Source organism: Dipteris shenzhenensis, chromosome 11 (assembly GCF_047967505.1).
Source record: "Dipteris shenzhenensis isolate YYH24624 ecotype China chromosome 11, Dip_SZ_1.0, whole genome shotgun sequence".
Classification (NCBI taxonomy): Eukaryota; Viridiplantae; Streptophyta; class Polypodiopsida; order Gleicheniales; family Dipteridaceae; genus Dipteris; species Dipteris shenzhenensis.
Genome location: NC_141606.1, coordinates 1,042,798 through 1,062,708, shown reverse-complemented (window position 1 = coordinate 1,062,708; position 19,911 = coordinate 1,042,798). Strand labels below are relative to the sequence as shown.

The window sequence follows — 19,911 nt, the reverse complement described above, 5'->3', positions numbered from 1 at the left end:
ATGCCGCTATTACGGTCAAGCAGTGGAATGCCTTATGTATTTGTGCAATACCAGACCTGATATCAATTCAGTCTGTGCAGTCAAAGTGAAGCAGATATATGCATAGCCCAAGGACACAACATTCGAAAGCAGTAGTGTGCATTCTATTATTTGCAAGTCACACGGCCATATGGATTGTTATTTCCCAAGGGGGCGACTAGCTGGCAGTTCAAGGCTATCCCAGGTGATCTGGTGGATTATTTGATCGATGCTCTTCGTTGGTCAGATATAAAGCATTCGGTACTTGGATAGAAGGCACCTTCTCGCCCTTCTTCCTCCCGTACCGGAGTATTTGGAACGGTTGAAGTGTCAACAAAGCGATCAAGTGGAGACCAGGGACCATAAGATTGAACCGTTAATCAATTGATTGAGCTCAGATCTCAAATTTGATCATTCCCGCTAACGGTAAAGTGTTGGGAACTCTATTTACCCAATTCTTGTAGCGCAAGCGAAAGGCTAACAAGAACCCTTTGCCTAGCTTTTCTCCGCTAGTAAGCACCTCCAACACGCAGCAAGTAGCAAAAGGCTAGGAGTTTGAGATTCCTCTTGAAAATAGAATCCCAACGGTTCCCCAGGCATGGGCTTTCATTGATTCCAATTGAGCTAGAGACTTTGATACCCAGCAGTCCATGAGTGACATTTTTTCCTTTCTTGAAAACTCATCCATTTCTGGTTGCGTAAGAAACAGTCCAAGGTTGCTGTCTGATCATGTGAAGCTCAATACAGGGCAGCTTTCAATATACAGTGGCAAAAGTACAGCTTAGGCGAGGGCCTAATAAGTCCTTTGGAGAGCAAATCCTATACCTGTGCCATAATTTCTTCGGTCTAGGCTGCGCTCACATGGTAAGGCAGAGGATTCGGGGGCTCACTTCCTAGAAGGAGCTCTATAACAAGATCTTCAGGATGTTCTGGAGGAAGCTCTCATGGTAGAGAATCTAAAAAACAATCTTTGAAAGATTCTACTTTTTCTAAAGGACTTATTTCCACTTGAGGTTCACCCCCTTTCTCTTTAACAAAGACCATATACGCAGAAATTGCTGATTTTATTGATTTAGCAATGGAAATATTTGATACAACTGGAATGGTCTCGCCTTTTCCCTTGGCCAAAATCTTGTGTTGCTTATTCTAATGCACAAAACTGATAGTTCTTGCTTTAGAATCAAGAACTACCTCCTTTCTATGAAACTACGGCATACCCAAACTAGCATCATAATGCGAGGTGAAACTTAAAACTCTTCGTGGTCCACATAGTCCTGTACATGAATTCTAAGCTTTCCAATAAAAGGTGTGACTTTGACTGGATCCCCTTTAAAAACATGTTCTGCATCCAAAGATAATCCCAATTCTCCCATCCTAATTCCTAGCATCAAAGCTAGATCTTCTGAGATGAAATTATCGGTAGCTCTTGGATCAAAAAGAATTAAAGCATTCTGATCTCTTACTTTACCCCATGCGAGGAAAAGCTCTTGGTTTCTTGGTTATGTGGTTCTACACAACATATCGGGGACTCCTCCCGCCACAAGCTTTGGCGGTTCGGCCTTTCGGGGCATTGGGCAGCCATATGCCCTTCTCTTCTACAATGGAAACACTTACCCTCCTTTTGGCAGGTCTCAATCTGTTTTGGAGTAAACTTTGACTTCCCTTCGAAAGGCTTGAATAAGACCCTCGGCTTCTGAGGCTGAAATCTCTTTGAACCTTGGGTTGATGCCACAACCCTCTTGCTAGTATCCACACCCTTCCCTTTTTCTGCCGTAGTATGAAGCGAGGTCTTCCCTTAGCAGTTCAACCACGGAGGCTGAATGCATCAAATCTCGCAACTTCATCTTCTTTGGATCAATGCTTACTTGAGTTCGTATGTTTGGGAAGCAATGCCGCTCGATACTTCCGAAGCTTCGTCTTTTTTGAAATTTCTTTGAAGGGATGATTTGAAGATAAGTTGTCCAAAACTTTTGATTATATGTCTCGATGGTGTCTAAGGCTGCCCTGCACACGATTTCCCAAGCTCTATGAGCATCATCATAGAAATTCTTTGGCAAAAACTGCTCATAAAATTGCTTCTTAAAGTCTTTCTGTGTCTTTGGAGCCTCTTCTGCAACTAGAAGAGCTCCTCACCAAGCATTGGCACTATTTATCAGATGAAGACTTACAATCTTTAACTTGGACTTCTTGCGATAGTGCCCCGTTTTGAAAGCTATATCAAACTGACAAATGAACAGCAAAGCGTTTTCAGTGGCTCCATACTTTCCATTAAAAGTAGTGAACTTGACCGACTTACAACCTTCCTTGAAGTCTCTACTTCAAGATTTGGATCTCCTTCTTCTGCGCTTATGGCGAGAGCATCCTCGAGGTACAGAAGAAGATAAGGAAGAGGAAGAAGAAGAAGAAGAAGAAGGGCTTGAACTGGGAGATATCCTTCCATGCTAAGAATGAATTCCAAAAATTTTGGGTAGATCGAGGGATGGTTTTCCCGTGCGTTCGTCGTGCGTTCGTCGCGAAACAAATCCAGGTCCCAATGGACCCGATGCCGGGGTTCCTGGAACAGATCCAGTGGAGACGGGGCCTGTAGCTCAGGTGCTTTCAGCTTCATCTCCTGTGAGGCTTCGAACTCCTTCCTCTTTTTCTTGAAGTATGACACTTCTGGTGCAGTGCAAGACTCCGAGAACATTTTCTTGAGGTATGTGAATGCTTAGAGAGGTCTTTTGATGGAGAAGTGGGAGGAAGCTCTTGACCTCCCTTTTCTTTTAACGACAGTGAAACTTCCTTAGTCATCATCTCCTCGAATACATGCTGAAATCAAGGCTTTCGCTTCAACAACTGAAACTACTTGAACTTTTCTTTCACAAATCCTTCACTAAGGTCGTCTTGAGAATCCTTAGAATGCTTCTCACTGAGTCGTCTTGGTAGCTGAAATCCCTTGCTCCGTAACCATGATGTGGGAGATGGAAAATTGATCCCGGGCCTAAAGCAATCAACTACAAGGCCCCTACTCCTTTCAAGGAGGTAAACGCTTACGGATGAAGACAGGAGCCGGCCCGATGCACGATGAAGTATGAGTGGGTGTGGCTCTTGGTTGTATGGTTCAACCACTAGTCCAGGGTATGGGCCGAATATTCCAAGTAAAACTTTGTACCGTTGCTACAAAGGAAAGTAGCAAAACCGCGCTCTAATACCATTCAAACCCAAACCAAACCTCAAGAACAACTGTTAGCCCTAATTAGCAGCAAGACAACACCTTCTAGATGAAATCGCAATTCAATATTGGCACTCTGGGACGAATCGCAATCAATGTAGGACCCTTCGAGAAGTTTCTGGGCACCAATTCAATCTAGAAATCCAAATCGCAGCAAAAAGGATGCTCTAGGAACAAATCGCAGCAACTAGGAAGCCTATAGATGGCTTGACAGTCAAATCGTAACAGATGTAGGCCTTCTGAATCAAATCGCATTACCCAGGGCAGGATGGCTGACGCTAGAAATTCCATACACTCCTTGGAAAACGTGCTGAAGTTGTGGGAATCAAATCGTCATCAAGATAGAGTGTTGGGAGAGAAGGGTAAGGAGCAATACACAGCACTAGGGCCCAGAAATAAGGGTTGGACCCCTCGCAAGTCTTTATTGCAATAGAATAAGGCTTGGTACAACTACCTCTCACAAGAGCATGGACTAAGTGCAATCTATGTGTTCTAAAGCTTTGACACTCTTCTTGTATAGACTTAGCCTCCAAACCAAAAGCAAGAGCTTTCTAATAAGCTGGGACTAGCTTTTAGCATTTCTTTTTCTAAGCCTAAATTAGGCATACTTTTCTCAGAAAGCTGAGGTTTCCCTAAAATGAGCTTTAGGGGGCTATTCTTGGAAATTGCGTTGGAGCTTCTTGCTGATTCGGCCTTGTGGGGTCCTCCATAAAGTAGGCGCCCACATCTTGGTGCTTTTTGCCTTACAAGACCTGCTTTTTGCACTTTTCCCTTAATTCTAGGGCCTTTTTGCACTCCTCTTGGTCCGACAAATTGCCACAAACAAATACCAACACTTTAACCCATTAAAGGTTAGTCTAATGCATGCATTCTAGTTCTTAGACTATTTCTAGTCCCTTGTGGGCGTCTCCACAATTCTCTTTTTACCAATGCAAGGCACAAGTAAAAATAATAAAACTTATTCTTGGTTAACCAACTTCAGCATTCTTTGACCAGAGTCGATTCTAATAAAGATTACTCTTTATTTTCTTAGGAGAAGTCCCAAATGGTGACAGGTTGTCCATCCCTTTGGCAATACCAACATTTTGTTGTGAATTGATGAGCATCTTTAATTACTGTCGGCCACCACAATCCTCCTAAAAAATCTTATGTGTTGTTATTACGCTAGAAAAATGACCTCCGCACGCTCCTTGGTGAGCTTCTTGCAATACGGCTTATTGCTCGTGTTCGGGAACACAACATCGGACAATCTGATCAATGCCGTGCTTGTACAATGCTCCTGCAATTATCATAAACGACTCACTTCTGAGTGCCAGTCGGCACCTTTGATCCTTCATCAATGTTTCTGGCATACCCCGTCCGTTAAGAACTGCAACATTTGGCTATACGAATTTGTTGCTCGGATCGCCTGCACCTCACAGAGTGAAGCAGTCATCTAGAGCTCCCCCCATCAAACTTTCTCGTGATTCCAATCTACTTTATCTGCCATGAGATGCCGCTTTCCAGATGTATGCACTACTCTATACTGGAGTTCCTACAACAACAATATCCGGCGAGCCAACCTTCCTAATGGCAGTGGCTTACTCATCCAATAGAGTAGAGCTTGATCGTCCACATGGAATACTACTTGATCACCCAGAAGGTAGTGTCGTAATTTCTACAACGCGTAAACCATACCCAAACCCTCTCTTTCTGTGACTACGTAAATACTTCTGCAGATGACAACGTTTGGCTTGCATAATAAATCGGTTGGAAACAACCGGACTCGTGCCTCTACATCAGGACCGCCCCAATCGCAATGTCGGATGCATCCACGAACAAGTGGATGCAAACCAAAATTGGTGATACAACCAACATTTTCGTCAACAGCTGTAATGCCTTTTCCCGATCCTCAGTTCAAATGAACTACTTATTTTTTTTGTTAATTTTGTCAATGGCTGACAGACGTAGGATAGGTGCCTAAGAAATCCGGTGTGCCATTTAAACTATCCAATAAACCGCATGACTTCCTTCGCATTGTGTGGTGCCTTTGCTTCCTAGATGGCTTTCACTTTCCTTGGAATTCTTCTTCGGAGATTATGTGTACTAATAGCACACCCCTTCAGACTCCAAAAGCACATTTTGTTGGATTTAAGCTGAGTTTGGATTCATGGCATTTGGTGCAACACAACCGCAAATGCTCAATGTGCTCATCTTTCTTTTCCAACACACTAAAGTTATCTAGAAACAGTCTCATAAAAGTTGTTAAATATGATGCAAACACTTTTTGTATCATCCCTCGAATCTTGGAGGTGCATTTTTCAGCCCGAAATTCATCACATTGCTAGCAAACACGCCCCATTCCGTAACAAAGGGTGATTTTTCTTTGTCCTCCTCAATCGGGATCAGCCAAAAGAAAGGGGAAAGGTGGCAAAGATACGGATAAAGCCGCCGAAAAAGACGACAACAAAACCAAGAAACAAACACAATTGAAACTCGAGGATTTGAACACACGCTACAACCGCAGTGGACTAGGAGTTGATAGCAAAGTCAAGGCGGGGTCCACCTCTGCCTCAGCTTCAGCTTTAGTTTCAGCTTCTGCCTCAGCTTTCGTCTTAGCTACATCCTCATCCTCAACTTCAGCGCCAGCCTCGGCTTCAGCGCCAACCTCGGTTTCAATTTCAGCTCCACTTCCATCCACAGCCTCTACATCCGCAGCTACAGCTAATGGCACTGATATACCCCTACCTATGACATCGATTGCTCCACCCTCCCCTAGGATAGAGGGGTTGCCACTGACATCATCTCTTCCATCTCTCCCTTCTTCTCCCACTACAGGTTTCTCTCCGATTATGACACCTACTTTGGACGGGTCATACACTGTTCCGCACTACGCCTCGACCCTTCTCTCCCCTCTGCCTCTCAGTCAGCCCACGTTCCCACACCCTGCTGGGATCGCCTCCTCCATGCCACTATCATCTCCATATCGCACCCATCTCACCCAGTCATCAATCAGCCTCCAATCTCATCCCCACACATTCATGGCACAGTCCTTCTAGTTTTCGCTAGGGCACAGACGAGCTGACCCATTAGAGGCTTGGGAGAACTTGCTGATCAAGATACATAGCATCCAAGAGCGAGAGATGGAGCTGTCACACTTCGCACAGAAGCGACACACTTCACCCAAGCAAGCGCGTCTCATACAAGAGCAGGCTCAAGCTATCCGAGACCAGGCTGATCTTATTCATGGACTCAGACAGGAGATCTCACAGCTCCGACAGGAGGTTGCTGCTATACGCACAGTACTAGGGAGCACCCCAGTTGTGGAGGCACAGATTGCGAGAATGCAATCTACCATCGAGGAGACGTCCACATGGATCGACGTAGCCAGACAGAAACCTGCAAGGGTAACCATTTCGGCTACCCTCCTGGAGCAACAGCAACAGAGCTAGTAAGGCTCTCAACATCAAAGTACGTGGGATCCCACGCACTGAGGCTACACCGATGGCAGTTACGATAGCCTTCGTGGCCACTACTCTAGGGGCGATTGAGCATAGGACTGAGAGAGCATGGTGGGTAGGGAGGGACCCCAACCGAGAGCAGCCCCTTATCATACAGTTCCATAATGCTCAGGTACGACTTTGTTGGAGATATCATAGTAAAAGAGTGTGTTGGTGTGATGTGTTAGTGTGAAGTACTAAGTGATCTAGTACTAGTCTATGTGTGTGAGTAATGTGTGAGTGCCACGTGTCATCATGGGACTTATGCACTAGGTGCTAGTGTTTGAGTGAGTAGCCTATATAAGGCTTGTACTTCACTTGTCTTGTCACACTTGATGAATGAATGAGAGCCTTTCATTATGTCTTCTTTGGAGCATTATTTTCTCACCCCCTAACTCTCTCTCTCTCTCCCTTCACCATGTTTCCAACATGGTATCAGAGCCACTTAGCCCTGCCATAGCCATAGCTGCCACGTCATCCTAGACCTAACCCTAACCCTAATTCGAAACCCTAAATCTGCTCAGCTGCCCTATTTTTGCCTCTGCTGGCTCATCCCGCCTGGGGTTTCTGCATCACAGCCCTTCATTTACCTATGTTTCGCCTCTTATTTTTTGCATAGCAGCCAGCTACCGTCATTCCCACGTGCTCTTGACAGCCTCTCTACCTACAGGTCGGGTCATTTCTTGCTGTTGTTGCCATCTTTTCATCCTGGTCGGCACCTCCAAGCAACTCCATCCCCACAGCTGACCACCTCTCAGTAGCTTGAGCATCATAAGACAACACCTTTCTTCCTGCAACCGCCTCAACGCTGCACATTTTCGAGCTTTTCCAGCCTCTCCCAGTGCTGCTGTGTGCATTTCGGAGCAGACCAAGCCATCGAATTTCTGCTACAAGCTTCTACAGCTGCATTAATTCAGCCGACTTTGCTTTCGGACCTGCCTGTGGAGGTTTTTGAGTGGTTCCAGCCTTCGACCAGCTGCTCCAGCAATCTCTAAGACCATTTCCTCAGCCGACTTGTCCACGTGAGGACTGCTCGTGTTTTGGAGCCTTCTGCCAGCCGCCATACTTGCTGGTTTCCTCAGCTTATTGTACGCCTTTTGGAAGCCCTCTTTCATCATGACTTCCTTCTCTTCAAGTTCCCTACTCGTGGAGAAGTTCAAGGGGGAAGGCTTTCCCACGTGCAAACCAAGATGCAACTATTGCTGATGCGTGAAGGAGTTTGGGATGTTGTTGAGGAAGAGCGTCTTGAGACAACTGATCAGCAACAACGCAAATTATGGAAGGAACCTTAATGCCAAGGCCATTGCTCTTATTGGTCTTTGCTTAGCCGACTCTCTCATTCATCATGTGGACTTCAACTCAGCTACTAAGGAGATTTGGGATCGCCTTGAGAACTTCTTTGGTAATAAAATCACCAACTTAAAGTCTTCTTGAAGCTCAAATTTTATGATCTGAAAATGGAAGAGAGTGATGAGTTGAGTGATCATCTAGCCCGGTTTCAATCTCTTGTTCAACAACTCTCAAGTGTTCCTAATGATGAAGATAAGATGGCCATCCTTATGAAGAGTATGCATGGCCTTTCTCGCTTTGAGCACACTCTTGAGATTCTTCGTCTTGCCACTACCACGTTTGATGATATGGTGGCCCTCCTCATTGAGAAGGATCGTCGCAATAAGGAAGCCGCTCTTGCCTCTCCTATTATCATGCATTTGCTTCCACAAGCAAATGGAAGACCAACAAGAACATTATTTGCAGGTTTTGCAAAAGGAAAGGACACATTGAAGCCCATTGCTTCAAGAAGAAAGCACAGAAACAAGAGAAGCATCATGCCAATCTTCTGGCTGAAGACGAAGCTGAACTTGAAGACCCCTCAGAGGAGATACATGCAACTACAATAGAGGTTCATGTACCTAGATGAATCCAGGAACATTCCCAAACTCATCCTCTAAAAACACAACATAGTGCCGTTTCAATCTCACGATAGTCACTCATAAGATTGAAAACCATAAACTCCATCATGCATAGCAGGGACTAGCTACTATGACATCCCCACTGACGTCATCAGTGTCCAACAGTGGGTGTAGACCATCATATAAAAATATGCTCTCACACATACAAATCCACACACCCACACATACTTGAGCATGTCTTCGTACTAAGTTTCTATCGGCACTCCGGAGGTGAAGGGCATGTGAGGAGATGGTGAGTGAGAGAGAGCAAGAGACAGTGAGAGCTGGAAGCTTGGAAGCTGAAAGCTGAGTTGCAATAGAAGAGTGTGAGAGTACAACTCAATGAGTGAAAGATAAGGTTTTGTCCTAGTGACAAAACCTTAGTAGTCACTAACCATAGTTAGTGAACTAACTGCGGTTAGGGAAAAAACCTCTTAAAGAGGGAAAAGTGCCCCTAACTAGCTTATTATATTACATTGGTCACTGCTGAATTATATCTATAATTCTAACACCCCCTGCAGTGCCAATGTCATGTACAAAGCTGATCAATCACCAAACGGATATAAGTTCAGGGCACTGCGAAATGCCTCAAACTTTTCACGTGGTAGTGCTTTGGTGAAAATATCTGCAACGTTGTCATGTGTGGACACAAAGATCATACTGATCTCTCCTGCATGCAACTTCTCTCTGACATAGTGATAGTGAACCTCAATGTGCTTCGTGCGAGCATGAAGCACTGGATTCTTTGCCACTGCAATGGCACTCTGACTATCAGTGAGAATTGGAGAAGGACCCTCCAAAGACAGATGAAGATCAGCAAATAGACGTCGCAGCCAGACACATTCTACTGTTGCTGTGAAAGCTGCCCTGTACTCAGCTTCACATGATGAGGTAGCCACTGTAGATTGTTTCTTGCTCAGCCAAGAAATGCAAGATTTACCCAAAGAAACAATTGCCACCAGTGGACTGCCTAGTGTCATAATCACCAGCCCAATCTGAATCACTGTAGGCATGCATCTACAAGTCACCCCCCCTAGGAAATAGCAAGCCAAAAGACTTTGTGCCCTGCAAATAACGGAAGATGCGCTTAACTGCCTGCCAATGCATAGTTTTTGGGCTGTGCATGTACCTGCTCACCTGAGATACTGCAAACTGAATATCAGGTCTAGTGTTGCAGAGATATATGAGGCATCCAACAGCCTGACTGTAAAGTGTGGCATCAACTGATTCTCCTGCATCATGCATTGTGAGTTTCAGCCCCGGCTCCATGGGAGTGGCTATGGGCTTACACTCATGCATGTTAAATCTGTCCAAGAGTTTCTGAACATACTTGGACTGAGACATAACAGTGCCACGTCTCTCATGAGAGAACTGGATCCCCAAATAAAAGTGAAGCAGCCCCAAATCTGACATGTCAAAGTTGGTCTGCAAATCAGCTTTGAAATCTGCAATTTTGTCTTCATTGGACCCTGTGAGCAGTAAGTCATCGACATAAAGAAGGATGACTAAAATTTCCCCCCCATCCATCTTGATGTAAAGGGTGCTCTCAGTAGGACTATTGTGTAGCCCCTTGCTGGTCAAAAAGGCATGGATCTTGGAATACCATGCACGAGGGGCCTGTTTCAGCCCATATAAAGCTTTGTTGAGCCTGCATACTTGAAGTGCATTTGCTGTAATTTCAAAGCCTGGAGGTTGTTTGACATACACCTCTTCCTGCAAGTCCCCATTTAAGAAGGCTGTTTTTATGTCCAACTGATGAACATTCCACTCAAAATGTGCAGCCATTGCAATATTCCACTCAAAATGTGCAGCCATTGCAATAACTGATCGGATGGTGGTCATCCAGGATGTAGGAGCGAATGTCTCCTCATAATCTATGCCCTTTTTCTGAGCATATCCTTTAGCAACCAGCCTTGCCTTATATCTGTCAATGGAGCCATCTGGCTTCCGTTTGACCTTGAAAACGCATCGTGTGCCAATGGCATGTTTACCCTGTGGCAAGTCCACAACATCCCAAGTCTGATTTTTTGCAATGGACTGCAACTCATCGTGCATGGCATTCATCCAATGCACATTATCCTTTGCCTCTTCGAATGTGGCAGGCTCCTCCTCATCAAGGAGAGTACCTGCATATGCTGATTCCACTGAATTAGCACCTTCCATGTGCCTTGCTGCACTGCGAGTCCTGCCAGATAACGGAGCATCAATTTTACTCTCCCTGAGAGTCTGTAACAGCCAGTTTGGGACTGTTTTTGCTGCATGTATGTCTGCAATTTCTTGCTGCACCACCTGTTCCACTGCTTGTGGAGGGGGCAAGACATCCTGTGACGGAACTGAAGCATCTGGAGGTTGCTGTAAATTCTGATTTGCATCAGAAAAATCAGCAGGGGAACCCAAGGCAATGGGTAGCAACCCCTCAAAGACATCCTCTGAAGACGAAGGCATTTGAAATTCAGCCTGAGTGTGAGCTGAATTTTCAGAAAATATCACATCTCTACTTACTATGATCTTGCGTGTAGCAAGATTGTAGAGACGGTACCCCTTGCTTTCTGCACTGTAACCAACAAATATGCATTTGATGGCTTTATCTAACAACTTGTGCCTAAATTCAACTGGCACATGAGCATAAGCAAGGCATCCAAAGACTCGGAAGTGATCCACTGAAGGCTTCCTATCATTCCAAACCTCATAAGGAGTTTTTGTTTTCAAAGCCTTAGTGGGAGCCCGATTCAGAATGTAATTGGCACACATCAAACCCTCTAGCCAGAATTTGTGAGGCATGTGTTTGCTTTTCAGCATACATCTGTCCGTCTCCATGAGGGTTCTATTTTTCCTCTCAGCTTTGCCATTTTGCTGAGGGGTAAGCCTGACTGTGAGCTGATGCACAATACCCTTGCCTTTCAGAAAAGCATCAAATTCTGCAGACAAGTATTCCCCACCTCTATCTGTGCGTAATGTCTGTATCTTGAGTCCGGTCTCATTTTCAACCATGGCTGAAAGTGTTTAAACACCGTGAACACTTCAGATTTCTGTTTCAGCCCATAAACCCAAGTAAAATTGGAGTAATCATCAATAAATGTAACGAAGTAGAGATGACCACCCAACGATGGAGTCCTCATGGGACCACAGACATCACTGTGTATAAGCTGTAATTTGCGGACAGCTTTAACTGAACCATCCTTCTTGAAGGGGAATCTATGCATCTTGCCTAAAATGCACCCTTCACAGGCATGTGGAGGAGGTATCTCAAGAGGTGGCAATGCATCAACCATGGAAAACTTCTAAAGTGTCATCAAGCTGTTGTAATGCATGTGGCCATATCTGGCATGCCATAATTCTGCATTCTGCATGGCAGCTGTAGGGGTAGAAACTGCAAGAGCATGGGCTGCTCTTTCTCAAAAATATCAAGCTGAAAGAGCCCACACAGCAGAGTACCAGATAACCTTAAGGCATAGTCATCTTCCCTGTCTCGGATAGCACATTTGTCGTCCTCAAAGATGACCTGAAATCCCCCTCTGTTAAGAGTGGACACTGAAAGGAGATTTTTGGTTATGCCAGGCGCACATAAGACATCTAAAAGTCTGAAAATTGAGCCATCAATGGCAGTGAGCTCAACATCTCCTGTGCCACGTACTGAATATGATGAGTTGTTGGCACAAGTGACTTTCTTACCAACGGGAGGTGGATGCAAGGAAGTAAAAAGACACTTCCTAGAAGTGATGTGCTTGGATGCACCGCTGTCAAAATACCAAGTGTTCAGTGTTTCATTAACACTGAAAGCGGATGCATCTGTAGAAGAGTCATAACTGCAAGTCAAAAATGCATATGTATCATCACTGCAAGTGGCTGTACTATCCCGAGCATCTGGAACAGCCAACCTAGAATCTGAAATGCAAGATAAAAAGGCATAATCCTGTCCAACGAAGTTGGCTGCAGCATCCCCACTGTCAGATGCATGAGGAGCTAAATCTAAAACAGCCATACCTGAGCTGTTTTTATTTTCTTTTGCAAGCCTTTTCCTGCATTCTGCTATGTGATGACCTGGCTTTTTGTAGTAGTGACAAAAACCCTTCTTCTTGAGCTTACTTGCATCATTTTTAGCCTTTTGTGAAGGCTGTCCTGACCCACTAGAAGGCTGATTTACTGATGTCTTTGCCTGTCCCTTTGTTTTTTATTTAAATTTTGAGAGTATGGCTTGTTCACCTGCACGTGAGGCCAAATTTTTCTTGGTCTGCTCTTCCTGAAGCAGAAGTCCTATCAACTCATGAAAAGTGAGAGGATTTGCACCCCCCCTCAATGATAAGTTCAGCGAGGTATGAAAGCTGAGATAAGACTCAGGAAGAGAATTCAGAGTGGTTGTAATCATCTCTGAATTTCATCTATGTTTAACAATTGCTCTCTGAGATCCTGTAGCTTTGTGAGGTGGACTGACATGGAGTCACCCTCTTCCATATGTGTATTACTCAACTCTCTTTTCAAGAAAGATACCCTTGCATCATTCCGAGCTGCATACATGCTTTCCAAAATATCCCACGCTGCCCTGGAGGTTTTACACGACCGGATATGCGGAATGATAAATCTTTTCACTGAAAGAGAGATGCATGACAAAGCTAAGGCATCCCGTGAATCTCATCTCTTCTGCTCTGGAGTAGTTACTGTAGCTGCACCAACAACTTGTCCTGCAGCTGCACCCTGTGCACGACCTCTTCCACCTCCTTGCTGGGGAGGGGTAGCAGGTGCAATATCTGCTGGTCGGATCTCATCCCCATTGACATAATCCCATAAATTGCGAGAAATCAGAATATTGCGTACCATGAAACTCCAAAGGGAGTAGTTGGTACCATCCAACTTGTCTTCCTGTGAAAGACCACCGAACTGGAACTCATTCTGATTTTGATGGGCCATATCTGAGAAAAAGATTGAAGCAGATACAAAGCTGAATTCCCTTACTGGGAATGAAATGCACAACTCCCAAAAAACACAGCCAAGCACGGGCTGTAAATGCAACTTAGATTTCTGTACTTGCACTGTCAGAAATCTGTCCAAGCATCAAAAACTCTCCAGAATCTGCCAAAAGTGCTTCAAACACTCCAAGAAAGGCAGTATGAACTGAGTACTCCAAAAATTGCTCTCCCAACACAAAAGCCCCAATTTGTGGCCTGAAATTGCAACCTGAAAGGGGCAAATTTAGTAAAAGTCCCAAATCTGCAATTTCTGAACAAAAGCCCCAAATTTTAGACTAGATCTACAGATCTATCTGCAAAAGCCCCAAATCTGTAATGTGTCTGTCAAAGCTCCAAGTGTATTTCCAAAAATACAGCCAAACAATGGCTATCTGCAAACAAAGCCTGCCCAAAAAACTAACTGCTCGAGTACCTGCAGAAGTAAAACTCTGCACAGAATGCCTGCAGCAGAAGTGTACGGACAGTGTGCTGACAGTACGGAACTGTCAGTGTACGGAACTGTCAGGTACGGAATTCGTACGTTGTACGGAGTACGGACGGCGTACAAACGACGGAGGATGGCGTGCGGCGTACGGACGACGGAGTACGGAGAGCGAATTTGCACGGCGCTGTACGGCGCAGATCTGTACGGCGCTATACGGCGGAGTAGTACACTGTACGAAAATATGACCTGTACAAAAACAGGTACGGATACCTGTTGTACACTGTGTACGTGCAGGTACGGTAACAACAGGTACGTAGATACAGCAGGTACGTAGGTACGACAGGTAGGTAACAGCAGGTACGTAGGTACGGCAGGATTCCGTACAGTCGTACGGACTGTACGGACGAGGTATCGCAGATTGTAGCTGGAGTTGAACGGGGAGGTTGGAGCTGAAGGCAAAGAGCAGGAGTTGAACGGAGCAGGGAGCACGGAGCTGTTGAACCCGCTCTAATACCAAATGTGAGGAGATGGTGAGTGAGAGAGAGCAAGAGAGAGTGAGAGCTGGAAGCTTGGAAGCTGAAAGCTGAGTTGCAATAGAAGAGTGTGAGAGTACACCTCAATGAGTGAAAGATAAGGTTTTGTCCTAGTGACAAAACCTTAGTAGTCACTAACCATAGTTAGTGAACTAACTGCGGTTAGGGGGGAAAAACCTCTTAAAGAGGGAAAAGTGCCCCTAACTAGCTTATTATATTACATTGGTCACTGCTGAATTATATCTATAATTCTAACGGGGCAAACTCAGCCATGACGAAGGCTACCACTAAAGGAGAATTCAAGCTACAACTGCTTGTGAAGTCTAAGCGATTTCATTTTAGTCTCTCCCAAACGAGCACAGGTTCATGGCCTCTCTCTTGACGACAAGGATCCATTTGACCAGGGTTGGGCTTTCTAGTCCCCTATGCTATGTGTGTTTGTGTTGAGTCACATAAAGGTTCTCAACCTTGAGTTGTCCCTCTAAATTGAATGTATTTGGAGTCAATAAGAGATCCTCTGCCCTAGGTTGTCCCCCAAAAATGATTGTATTGTGTTTTACTTTGGTTGATGGTATCGACCACCCAGTTCAGAGTAAGGGGGGATGACGAGTGATGGTTTGCCCTTGCCGGTCGCAAGCTGACTAAGAAGTCACTATCACACAGGCGGTGTTGGATAGTAGGACTTGCTCTTTGCAGTATTGCGGTGGAGGGGGGATCGGTCTACTCTTGCATGTTGAGTCTCACACCTCTTTGCTCTGAAGGGAGGTGTTGGAGATATCATAGTAAAAGAGTGTGTTGGTGTGATGTGTTAGCGTGAAGTACTAGGAGATCTAGTACTAGTCTATGTGTGTGAGGCATGTGTGAGTGCCACGTGTCATCATGGGACTTATCCCATATGCACTAGGTGCTAGTGTGTGAGTGAGTAGCCTATATAAGGCTTGTACTTCACTTGTCTTGTCACACTTGATGAATGAATGAGAGCCTTTCATTATGTCTTCATTGGAGCATTCTTTCCTCACACCCTAACTCTCCCTCTCTCTCCCTTCACCATGTTTCCAACAGGCTTTCAGCTTTACGTTGTAGGTCAACCTTACGAGACCAGCCAGATCTCCATGGATGAGGACCTCACTCCACTACAGGTTGAGGAGAGTCGCTTCTTGTTACAGTAGCGGGATCAAGACCACAAGGAGGGGACGTGGGCAGTAGTACAAGATGGACGACTCCTTACAAGACCCCGTCCAGCACCCATGTGTCACAAAAACATATGACAAGGTAAGGCAAACTTTCTTATGGGAAGTTCTATGGAGAGATGTAGTCAAACATGTCATTAAATGTTTGCCATGCCAGCAAAAAAAAGTGGACAGCAAGTTGCCAGCTGGTTTGTTGCAGCCATAAACATTCAAGAGGACAATGGACGACACATATAGCGATGGATCTCATCACAGGATTGCCTTCAACAGATCGGGGATGGGATAGCATCTATGTTGTATTGGATAGGCTGACAAAACAAGCACACCACCAAGACCCGATATTCAGCTTCGCAGGTTGCTTGGCAATTCATTGATTAGGTATTTAAGCATCATGGATTCCCTCATGAAATTGTCAATGATAAAGATGCAAAATTATGGGCCATTTTTGGCAAGAATTATTTATAGCACTCTCACGTCTGCTCACTTTGTAGAATAATTGGTCGCCACAATGTACGTATTTACTCCTAGCCACTTGAGTGACCATCTTAAATGGACAATGGAGTTCAGTCCCCAACATTGGAAAGATTCCCATGGTCGGCTCAATTGTAGTGGCATATGATTACTTGGCAAAGGGTGTCATCATTGGCATAGATTAGATTGCCTGTACGACTTAAATACAAATGTCCTCCACTAGAAACATGATTGCATCACTACTTGAGCAATTAGCTTAGCTCCAACCACATCCTGATGAGCTTCTCCCACCACGAACATATACCTTTGTAAGACTAGAACATATCCCATGATCGGCTCAATTATAGTGGCATATGTTTACTTGGCAAAGGGTGTCATCATTGGCCTAGATTAGATTGCCTGTAGGACTTAAATGCATCTCCAAACAATGTCCTCCACCAGAAACATGATTGCATCACCATTTGAGCAATCATCTTAGCTCCAAAATCTCCTCCTACCACACCCTAATGAGCTTCTCCCACCACTAACATATACCTTTGAAAGAGTAGAACATATCCAATCATATGTCTACCACTAACATTCTTTGCATGGGGTACTAACACCTTCTTGAAAGCCACCCGCTTCTTGGCAATCCAACTGCCGAACCATCAAAATTAGCATGTCAAGCCTTGAGTGCTGACTTATAGGTGTATACGACCCAAAATAGTCCAACACAAAATAGCATTAGTTCCAGGTGTCACGCATATTAAACAACGGCGACATAGAATGATGAACAGTCCAACAGCTCAGACACCTAGACTACTACAATCAAGGAGTACAGCAGCTAGATATTTAATCTTGGTTGGTTCTCTAGTTAACCTTGGGTTTTGATTGGCATTTCAGAGCCATCATCAATGGTGGCTTACAACTAAGGCCTTTTGTTTCTTAGAGGGGAGGATGTTAGATGTCGGTGATGGCTAAAGGACGGGGCAGCAAGTGGAGTAAGGAGATCTTTGAGGAGGAGGCTCCTTTGTTGAAACAAATGGTGCATGGAAAAATGAAATCTCATATGCATGCTTAAATGCTAAGAATGGCAAATTCTCTCCAGGCTTAATGCCCCGTAACAACTAGATATGGACGAGACTCATACTTCTCCTTTGCATGCGTGAACTATCCTGGTGGCTCACATATGGTTCACTTAACATAGTTCCATGCTCACTACGCCTAGTTGCAACACGGGTAAAGGGATTGATGTTACTCGCATTGACGAACTTGGGCAACAACTAAATTGCCTTGTAGGTCTTCAAGCTCGCATGAGTGCATTAATGAACACATGCATTATTCGAAAGGGGCCCTTACATCCTAGTTTCAAGATAGACTTCTTAGATCCTAGCCTCAAGTTATACGAGACACCTCTCTCGAGGTATTATCAATCACCCAAGCATTACATATGCAATATTCAAAAGGGCCCCTTCCACCTTTACAGGGTATGAAGAAGGTTTGGCACAAGATACTCTTTCGCCAATTGGAGCAGGCTTCTAATCTGTAAACACGTTCTTCTTGAGAGGAATGTACCTAAAAGCCCCACTATCAAAGTACCAAAACTGCATCTGAAGTATCACTCACACAAAGTGAGGCAACCTCATGGTTGGCATCACACCTGGCATCATAATTGCATACCAAAAAGGCCAGTCTTCAGTCACAAACTTTGTTGAAGTGCTATCTTGTTTGCATCGAATCTGAAACTGTCAGTCCAACTTCCTTCTCTTTCTTTTCTTTCTCAAACCTCTTCCTAATATTCATTGATATGGTGTCCAAGCTTCATTTACCCTTCCTTTTAGGTCACTTTGTTTGTCTTTGATTTGTTTGTCTTTGATAGCTCAGCTGAATCAGTCCTAGACTGAGAGCCAACAAATTGATGCTTGTTTCCGTCTTTAGCCAACAAGGCTTAATCACCATCATGCACAACAACAGATATATTTTTCCTTGTCCGTTCTTCTTGCAATAACAGCCCCACTTGTTCCTAGAAAGTAAATGGAACTATACTACCCTCACAGACAATTTAGAGAATATATACCTTCATAAGACTATAATATATCCACTCTTACAAATTTAGAGAAGCATGAAAAGACAAATAAGACACTGGCAAGAATTTGGAGCTGTAGATACAAGCTGACTATCAAGTATAACTCCATCGATGTTCAGCAGCTGTCCTCTATCTTGGATCTAGGTAAAATGATATGAATCACCTTTCTCTATTCTAACATTGTTTCAAATAAGAGGCCCTCGCCTCATTCCTTTCCTAATACATATTCTCCAAAGTCTCCCAAGCTTGCTTGGTAGTCCTGGAGGAATGCATATGAGGTATGATGAAGCTCTTTATAGACAAGGCAATGAGTGACAAGGCCTGGGCATCTCTGGCATCCTGTCTCCTTTGATTCTAAGTAGGCATAGCTTGTGCAACTGGCCTCACCTAAGCTTGCTCATAGGGATTACCTCCTTGCCAAGGTGTACCAAGAGAAATGAATGCATCTCTTGGACGAGCACCTTTACCTATAACGAAAAACCCATAGACTCTTTGTAACCAATCGATTATTTACACTAAAACTCCACAGAGAATAATCCAATTCATCGTCCTGGAACAATGCTCAAAAACATCTCCCGGATTTTGATTCTGATTCTGAGCCATAATTCTGAATGCACAAAAAAGTATACTTTAAATTAAGCTTGAAAGCCTGAACAAAAGCAGAGTTTATGACCTCTGTTAAGATAGCTTCAGAACAGAACTGATGCAAAGTCAACATTGCCCCAAAAATGCATTGTTTGCAATATGTCCCTTGAACAAAAGAAGTCTGCAACAGATTGTAGCAGATGTTCCACAGCTAGCAGGGCCTCAACAAGAGTGCAACCTCCTCCAAAATGAGCCTGGAACAAGTCACGGCTGACCTATTCTGATCCAAACTGCAATGCAACCCACAAAACCAGAAGAAAGGCGTCTCTAAAAAGGCCTCCAAATGCACCGTCTGGCTGTCACGACTCTATGGCCAGCGTTGTACAGCTGCACACACTCCAAAAACTGAAGAAAAGCTGCAAAAAATGCTTCCAGCAGCTACACCTGCCTGATGCAAGGTCTTTAGGCTGTATACAGCCTATCAACACGTACAGCAGGCCTGAAACCCTAAAAATGGGTCAGCAGCTTGAAATCTTTGAAATTGCAAACTGCTGCAAAACAGCTTCAGAGACCGGTTGAAGTCTGGAGAACAGCTCTTGCAGTGATTTCAGCGCTGGAACTGACACCCCTGAAACAGTAGCAAAAGTGGTTGTAGCGCTACAAAACTGCTTCACGTCTGCACTAGAACAAGCATACAGATTCATACAGCGGGCTGAATGAGGCGGCTGCAGGAAAACCAGCTGACCGAGGCTGTTTGAAGAGGTTCCTGCAACAGAAGTCCTCTCCCAATATTGGAATGGAGTAGGGAGTGTAGGGACAGGGACACAAGCAGGCTTTGATACCAAATGCAACAGATGGAGATGATGCAGAGAAAAACGTGGAGCTCTGTTGAAAAGAAGTGGAAGAATAAGAGTACAAGGGGCTGTCACCATGAAAAAACCCTAAAACCCTTGGTTAACCCACACTAGATTTAAAACTCACACAAACCGAAGCTCAACCAGTAAAATTGTGGTTAGGGGGCA

General features: G+C 44.5%; 1 protein-coding gene across 1 annotated transcript in view; it reads right to left on the bottom strand.

Annotated features, from left to right (window-relative positions):
• LOC147896457 (ribonuclease E/G-like protein, chloroplastic) overlaps positions 1 to 19,911 on the bottom strand; it is a 94,432-nt gene that overhangs the window by 63,198 nt on the left and 11,323 nt on the right. The gene's annotated exons all lie outside the window — the stretch shown is intronic.